The sequence below is a fragment of the Antrostomus carolinensis genome, unplaced genomic scaffold, assembly GCF_000700745.2.
Source record: "Antrostomus carolinensis isolate BGI_N321 unplaced genomic scaffold, ASM70074v2 scaffold35760, whole genome shotgun sequence".
Classification (NCBI taxonomy): domain Eukaryota; kingdom Metazoa; phylum Chordata; class Aves; order Caprimulgiformes; family Caprimulgidae; genus Antrostomus; species Antrostomus carolinensis.
The window spans coordinates 30,067-37,188 of NW_010291217.1; positions in this window are offsets into that span (position 1 = coordinate 30,067).

The window sequence follows — 7,122 nt, forward strand, 5'->3', positions numbered from 1 at the left end:
ATAGGAGTAACTCTCTTCGGAAAACTATACATTTTTAGTGCAACTCAACTAAAGCGTCAGACTTCCAGGTAAAGCATAAAGCTAAAAGAATAATATAATAAAGTAATAACTAGCCAACTTTCAGGTCACACCTACAAATATTATACATACTTCTTTCCAGTCATTATGAAAACAGCTTGAGCAGACAATTGTAAAACACACAGTGCAGAAAAAAATACAAATCAAGAATACACACAAGCCACAGATCAGAAATAACTGGTGGAGGTCCAGAAAAAAAAATGTATCTTAACACATAAATATAATTTCATTTTCTGATGTAGTTAAATTGTGCAGGCTGCACAGACATCTGCACTTAAATATTTACAGCTGCATCTGGAATCAAACTTTGCAGTGGTAGTTCTAACAGAGACATTTAATAGCAGTTCCTCTCATGCTGGCCTATAAAATGTGCAGCTTGAGATGTTACTAATCAGAACTGAACTGAAGAGTATCTTTCTAGCCTGATGACCTGATTTGTATGTAAGAGAAAAGAGAAGCTGTATTGCAGAGTTGTGAGCTCTCATTTTTTGGTGAAATTTATTACTTTTGTTAAAGTAAACTATTGTAGCCACTGTATCAAAGCAATTAATGAAAATTTTGCCCTTTAGGTCTTTTTGTACACAAACTCCCAAAACAACTTCAGATGGTGGAGTTAATTTATAATAATCTAGTCTAGTCTTCCCATCTTCCTTAAATAAGCATTTAATAAGCCAGATACACTGATTCTTCAACCAGAAGGAGAATACACAGCCCACACTCCACCATTATGATATCCATTTGGGGCTGAAAGCCATCAAACTGTGAGGCTCAATCTGCCTCTGCCAGAAGATGTACTTTTTAAATCCGTCATTGCCTAGCTGCCTGCATAAAACTATCCTTGAACAAAAACAAGAAGGGAAGCGTGGGGTTGCATTCTAGACATCCTTATAGCTGCTTTTATGCAAAAGATAGGGCTTCTTTGCAAACAAAGAACTGCTTCCTGTACAACACTGGAATAATCTAAGAAAGACAGTAACTAACCTTCCTGACCTGGGACACTAATGAGCAAGTGGGGAACTAACTAAGCAATGTCAGTGCTCGTCACTTCTAAAATGTTACCTTGCATCAGACTGACCAATTCCCTCACCCTTATCACTGGTGTGAGGTAATGAATTACAGCGGTGAGAACAAGGAGTTAAAATATGAATATTTTGTGAGTGGGCTGTGATGTGGCCCCAAAAAGATACCTGTTCAAGAAATACCAGGAAGCTGAAAAAAAGCTGTATTTGAAAAGTTTTCTTTCCCTCTGCAGGCCAAACTGCTTTTGTGCTCAGAAGTTAGATCACTTGCGGATTGAACTCATCTCACCATGTGTAAACTACTTCAGCATGAAAAGACATCTCAGTACAATACAATTATTAGGAAATCCTCCATATCTTTAGAACATTTTCTCCATAGAGTTACTTCTTCTTTGGGTGACTCCAGTGATATACACTGTCTACAGTTTTATTTTCAGTCTTTCAGAATTCCTTTTACAGCATTACTGCTGCAGTGGAGCTCAATTCTGACTTCTTTCTCTGTCTCTCAGAATCTGTCATTCCTAAATTAAGGACACTAAATTTCACCACAGTCACCCTAGCTTTGTGGTTTGCTTTAATATTCAGCAAGTAATCAGGATTAACAGAACAGGGAACTGTCTAGTTGCTTTTCTTTCCCATGGAACCAAATTCACCTCTCCCCCACCCAGGTAATGGTGGGGGATCACCCTAATGTGGGACAACACACAAAATGCCAGCTCACTTGTGATACTCCTTTTGTGTAGGAGTCAGATCATGAGACGTAACTGACAGCAGTTATCCTCAAAAGCGTATGTACCTATGCAACATACCAGCCCAGAGATGCTCATGCAGTCATCACTAATCATTCTGGTTTCAAGCTATTAAGAAATGGCAAAAATTTCAAAATTTACTGAAAACAGTGTTCTGATGAAAAGAAGCAATGGACAGTGGTCAAAAATTATTCTAAACTAACCTTTGTGCAGTAACATCTTGCACTTAATATATATTAATTTTCATTTTAAGATCTCAAAACATTTTAACAACACCAACAAAAAATTCTGGTTAACAGTGATTCATGATAGGTAAGGAATTTCTTCCTCCTGTACACAAAAATGTTGAAATGTCAGTTTACTTTTAGGCTAATATATACTTAATGCACAAATACATATATTTCCAGGCTTTTGTTTTAGATAAGATGTAACGGTAATTTAATTTATTTAAATATTACCTGAGAAGCTTTGTAATAAATTAAATAACTTGAAAGCCTCAGTTGCACAACCTGTCTGCAGGGCTCTGGGCTTACAAAATAGAAAAAAAAAATAAAACAAGATGAACAAAAGACACTGAATGAATATTCCAGCTCTGAATTTCAACTAATTGCACAAACAAACCGCACCCTTCAGGTTAACAGCATTTAATTAACCATCATTCTCAACTGCCAGATGTTGCCCAACAGCAGGCAGCTGTTTAAAGTGCACACTAGTATCTGGGCGAGTTCAAAGAAGAAATCACAATGAACTGCAAAATTTTAACTCCTTAGAAACTGGTTTTTACTCAGACTTTTGACAAGCACATTTCAGCTTTCTCATACCAAACAAATGCGTATTTTCAGTGCAGCTGTACTCACAAAAAAATCCCTACTCCTGAGAATTTAGTTCTTCTTCCATCAGATTCATACATTATGCAGAAAACATTTTTAGGCAAAATTTCAACACAACAACGTACACAGTATAAATCCTGTACATTATACACCGCAGGGACCACAAGAAACGCCTGCTGCTTCTACCTACCCTAACCTGCTCAATAAACAAAACCATTTCATTTAAAAGACTGGAATGACTCTGTTTTTCTCATCTATCAAAAAAGTTACACCAAAAACGCCCACTATCCAAATTGATCATTTTAGTTCACAAATACAGTGAAACCAAATCTGGAGTGAAACACAGTAAGTTGAGCAACAACATACAACTGTTAAAGGCAGGAAGAGAAAATTATTGACATTCCTTCAAATTGCAGGTGGGTATTTGACACCCAGAATGCAATGACCAGCATTGAAGTTTAGTTGCAAACACAACATAGAGCAACTCCACCACATCTTCCTTGTATACAGATTGTTTTTCTAGACTGTTTTTCACTCACTGCACAACTTTTTCTTATCTTTTATCTTCTTATCTTATGGGATCAGTATATTCTCAAAATATCTCTTCCTGTCTTCTTACTTAGAAGTGAATAAAGTGTGTATCATCTTCACCAAAAATGTGCCTGTAAAATAACCACCATGATTACGGTTGGGTATCAGTAATATATAGTGTATGAAACACTACTTGTTGCAGAGCTGTAGATTTAACATTTTCATATTTAACATTAGAGTATCTATTTGTGGTATCAAGGCTATAGAAATTATGGAATCAAATGTGAGCTCTGAAACTCCCATCCAAACATCAGTAACTATTATTGTCTTCCAGATCACTGACATTTTAGGAGGTTGCTAGTCCTTGGGATCAAATCAAAAGTATTTGAGCAAAAATTCCTCTGCACATTCTACAATCACAGGAGTAAGAAAACTTGTCCATACATCTACCAGATCACTTACAAGCTGAATCCACTCCCATCTACCACTCTTTTGGCACCTACCACCACTCTGTGGTTAACAGGGAGATGGGAACTCCTCCTGGGATAGCAAGTGCTTATGGCAAAGCATGGAAGGAACCGAAGGACGGTGCTCTGAAAGCTGTTAGGTCTGTGGGGACAGAGAAATCACTTCAGAGGGCTCTGGGCCCATTGCTGCTCACTGCCCAAGGAGATGCGCTGGGACTGGAATCAGCACAGAGGCACAGGGATCCACTGACAAAAGGATTCTGCCACATGCATGGATATTTTCCCTTCAAAATACAGTTAGACAACATCACTGCTGCTGCTGAGCTCATGTTCTCCACTCTGCCTCTGTCTTAACACCACTTTTTTCTAATGTTTTCCTTCACCTCCCCCGTAACTCTGTGTTTAACTCTTACTGCTTTTGAAGGGCTTTCTTATATTTAGCCATCAAAGTCGCATTGATGTGCTCATTGCAACCCTGTGTGTCAAAGATACCACCTTCTTTGGGTGAAAGACTGAATATAGGGCAAATTTCACTACTTCATTTACTTCTAAAGTTGTACTTGCATGCAGATAAGGTACATAAAATGCCATATATTAAAAATCTTCCATCCACTCATAGTTTTCAAGGCATATGATATCACGCAGTTGAGATTAACCAGCTGAGTAATACACTGACACTGCTGAAGCTCATGACCTACATTTAAAAAAACCCAGATGAGTCCAAAGACTTTGCAATGCAATATTGCTACTTTATTTTGACCAACATCTACAGAGGTCACTAGGGAGTTAGTATAACAGTATGGAAACAAGGGGGGTTTTTCTTTCAAATTGCATAAAACAATAAATGTAAAAATGAACAGATTGTTTAAATAATTATCTGTATTTCATAGAAATAAAAAAAACCCCACTTTCTCTTGACTTAGTGAGTTTTACCAGTGGCTAGAGACTGCAGTACCAACGTTGCAAATACTCAATGGGCTTTAGTTTGAACACAAAGCTTTGTAATTAATTGATTAATGGACTAATTAAAACCTGAAATTAGTGCTGTTATGAAAAGCCATGAAAATTATAAAAACCTGTATGTACAAGCCAAACTAGTTTGCATTTTTGTGTGAAGTATGCAAGAGCATTCTCCACCACAAAAACCATCTTAATCTCAGTCCTGAGACAGACTCTTTATAAATACACAGATATTGTCCTCCCTGCAGGAGGGGGTCTCAGCTGTTGTGATGCAATGCAAATTCTTGAAATAGGTATTTATTTCATACTGCAATTTTATTTCTGAGGAAATACAACAATTGAATACAAGAAAAATACAGCAGGGCATGAGTCAGCTGAACAAAAAGAATTTAGTTTAGTGAACAGAGAAAATTAGACAGAAGGAAAGTCTGGTTTGGGTCTTCTTTTATTTTATGTGAAACTGAAATAATGTCTATTTTAACAACTACTCTCTTTGGAATTCTGCAAGAGCTTCTACTGCCTCAACAGCCTGTACTCATAAAAATCTTCCCACCCAACAGTTAAGTGAAGGATTTACAATATCTTGAAATTATTTGAGGACTGCTTTAAAATTCATTTTAAATAATTTAATTCCAAACACAATTTTAATAACTTTGAAGCTCTCATTGAGTTAACCTTTGACAAATGCTCTATAGCGCTGACTGCTAATAATCTGTAATAGCCTAAAATTTGAGACTAAATAGAAAATAGTATTTTTAAGCTAGAATAGAAACATACTATCGAACAGAAATAGCATTTTATAAATAGAAATAGAAACACACTTTATACATACTAGTTAACCCTAGCGTAAGAATCTTCCTCTCAGTCCAGATCTACCACATCTTTAGATAAAATGTTTCAGAAACCAAAGTAACAAAATGACTCAAAACAATTCTGAAGGAGCCATGGAGTCAGAGGAAGGTCAGGGAAAGCTGCAGAACAAGTTCTGGTGTGTTTGTGTAGTCTATGGCACAGTTCAGAGTCAAAGATGATACCATCTTCATTCACAGCAGCATTGCTAATATTTTAAGGGTTAGCAGAGCAATGCCCTCTTTTGCTTTATTGTGTTACAAGAAACCAGATCTCCACAGGAATAATTTCTTCCATTAATTTATCTGCTTAAAAGCAGTACTTTTGAAATGCAGGTCACCAAGTCTGCACAAATCCCACTGAGGCCAGTGGAAACAGCAGGCAGAAAGAAAACCAGGCCACACACTTCCTTGAGGTTATCGTTCTGTAACCTAGAAATGTGTTCTGCTGTGGGGGTGATACCACAAGAGGTTCTTCAAGTATGAATAAAGAACAAGGAAACACTTCATAGTGACACTGAATGTGTGCAGGTGTGCTGCTGACTCTGAGAAGTGTTCCTGAAAACACTTCATAGAAACAATTGAGTGCTCACTGGTAAAAAATCACAGTGCCATGTGGTACCAGGTAGTAATTTTCTCTTTTCTGAGCCTTAAGTAGGAATAAATATGCACCAAACGTAATTTGTGAGGTCTGATGGATGATAAAGGATGGACTGTTTGCTAACTATAATTTACAACCTCATAATTTCTTTGGTAACGCTTGGCTTGCCAAAAACGTTGACAAGATATACAAACACTCAAGGAAAAAACTCTACATTCCTCACTCCATAATTAGTATAATATACACTGGGATGTACATCTCCATTTTACTAAAAAACTATTAAAAAACAACTTCAGCATTAACAGCACCAGATACTTTCCTCCCAATAAGAAAAGGCCTATACCATAATTTAAACTACTGGAACCACAACTGGTTTGCAAACCAGTAAAGATGCAAAGCAAAATATTTTGGAACATTAGTGCACACTGCAAGCGACTGGCATGTACATCACGGGCAGCCTGTGATGCGTGACCCTGGGTTTGACAGATATCCTCTAATTACATTGACAGGCTAGAGGCTAAAACTCACTGTGCCTAATAAAACCATGGCACAAAGAAACTCTTTGTAAAATTCAGTAAATTACTGGCGGTATAACTAATAATGGAGTTAATACGTGAAAGCGAGCTGACAAAAATAAATTTTATCTTCTTTAGAAAGTGCAATCAAATCTAGAGATCTTTAAATCTTAAACTGAATTCCAACATGTCTTTGTTAGCTATTTCCCATCGACACTGTAATCCAGTTCCAGTGACTTTTCATTCACACGCCCATTCATCCTGCAATAGGAAAAACTGAAAACTACGGGGGTTCCACTCCAACCATCCCCTAACTTGACTGAACCTTGAGTGGTGCTCTACACCATAAACTCCCAGCAAAGTTTTCAGACCTGGGTCTCTCTGTAAAACCAAAACTTATCACAATATTCATAAGAACATCAGCAAGCAAAATGAGTAGAAGGGCAGATTTATAAACACATGAATTTACACTCCAGGACAGAGCTGCCCATGATAATTTTAGGTGCAAATCAAGTTTGCACTCT